The sequence below is a fragment of the Octodon degus genome, unplaced genomic scaffold (assembly GCF_000260255.1).
Source record: "Octodon degus isolate 3935 unplaced genomic scaffold, OctDeg1.0 scaffold00076, whole genome shotgun sequence".
In the NCBI taxonomy this organism is placed as follows: domain Eukaryota; kingdom Metazoa; phylum Chordata; class Mammalia; order Rodentia; family Octodontidae; genus Octodon; species Octodon degus.
In genome coordinates, this window is record NW_004524652.1 from 467923 (window position 1) to 469861 (window position 1939).

Here is a 1939-nt window from a genome sequence, read left to right on the forward strand (position 1 = left end):
ATAAATATGGGGGGGGGGCTGGCGAGATGGCTCAGTGGTCTAAAGCACCTACTTGGAACAAGCTTGGCAAACACAGGGACCGCGGTTCAATCCCCCAGCACCACATGCCAGCCAGCCCCGCCCCCTGGTGGGCTGAGCTGGCCACACACACACACACACACACAAAAAATAAATAAATGTTAAAAAAAAAAAAGATAAATATGGGGGGGGGGGAGATGGCTCAGTAGAATAAGCACTTGCCTGGCAAGTGCAAGGGCCTGAGTTCAATCCCCGGTTTGGGGGAAAAAAAAAAAAAAGGATAAAAATAAATCCTCAAATAAATATAAGCTTGCTACCTCGCTAATTTTCACTTATCGCAGGGGTGTCTGGAATGTAGTAAGTGAGGGACCACTATTTTAGCTTTTCAAACAAAGGAGGGTGATACCTAAGCAAATGCAGGAATCTGGGCAGGACTTGGGACTCCTCTAAGGACTTTCTTCTCCAAGTAATACATTATGTTTATTAAGGAAAAACTGCACTAGCTCCAGGAAGACCGTCAGCAGGAGTCAGAAATAGGCTGTTTCCTTTTACCTAGCTGGGGTTGGCGCCTAATGTCCTCTGCTGTGGCCGAGAGGGCAGCCAACTTCACAGGCCAATATAGGTTTCAGCAGGGGCCAGTGACTCACAGATTCACCTATATGTCCACTGCCCATCTCCAGAAAAGGGTCTAGTCCTTGGAAAACTCGTAAACATAAAAAACCAATTGGTTAATGTCAAATCCTGCTCAGAGCCACTTCGGAGTGGTCTCCATCAGGCAATGTCAGGGAATAAAGAAAAAGTACAAGGAGACCAATAGCCGACCAGTAGCCAGGCACACCATCTGTGTGGTGGGCCCGCTTTTATTAGGAAGGGGGAAGAGTAGTGTACTTTTCATGGAACAGCTGCTGCAGTAAATGGGTAACAATTTAAAGGAGAAAAGCCCCCCTCTCCATAACAATGTCCCTGCATTCTTTGGATGGTTCCTAACAGATGTTACCTGCCTTACAAATGCTGTGTGTGGTTATAGCCCTTTCTCCGCAAAGCCAGGAAGCATGGGCCTTCCCCTCACTTCACCGTTCCTACAGCTGGTCACACTGGAGCTCTGGGAGCCCTTACAAATCCCGGTTTTGAGCACAGTAAAACATTATTTCAAAAACAAAATACAGAGCCGGGGAGATAGCTCAGGGGCAGAGCGCCCGCCTGACACGGGCGAGGCGGAGCCCAGGACCCCCCGCCCCAGGCACTGGGCTGGAGAGCCAGCCAGCGCGCCTCAAGCCCTGGGTTTGATCGGCAGTACAGTACCGCTCTCCCTGTCTCGCTCCCCCTCGTGGGGACAGTTCTCCAAGTCCGTATCTCGTCTGAAGGCTTTAAGTCACTTCGCCCTAGAAAACAGGTGTTTGCCTCGGAGCTCTGAAGACTCGGACCCTGGATATTCAGGCCGGACCTTTGTTCGCACCGAGCGCGACCCCACCCATTTGAAGTTTCTTACTTTGAGCCGTGGCCTCCCTAAGTTACTGCATCGCACACGCTGGACCCTAACTTTTTTTAATGCATTCAGTACAGGGCCTGCAGGGTCTCACTACGCAGATCTGACTCGTACCGATCCTCCCGTTTCCAGCCTCCCAAGCTGGGACTGCAGGTCTGCGCCACCACGCCCAGTCTCCAGCGCCGTCTGCAGCGCCCGGCAGTGAGGCCGGAACGGAAGCCAGGGGTCGGACGGCCGCTGCGCTCCGCCGAAGCAGGCGCCTCGGTCGCGGCGGCACTGGCGGCCCTCGGGCTCTGTAATCCGGGATCGTCCATCCTGCCCTCCCGCACCTCCTAGCGCCGCCGCACGTCGCCTCCCGCCGCAGGCGCCCGGCAGGGCAGCGAAGCAGGCCCTGCGCGGTCCCGGGGAAGCCGCGCCTCGCCAGCGCCCGCCCCG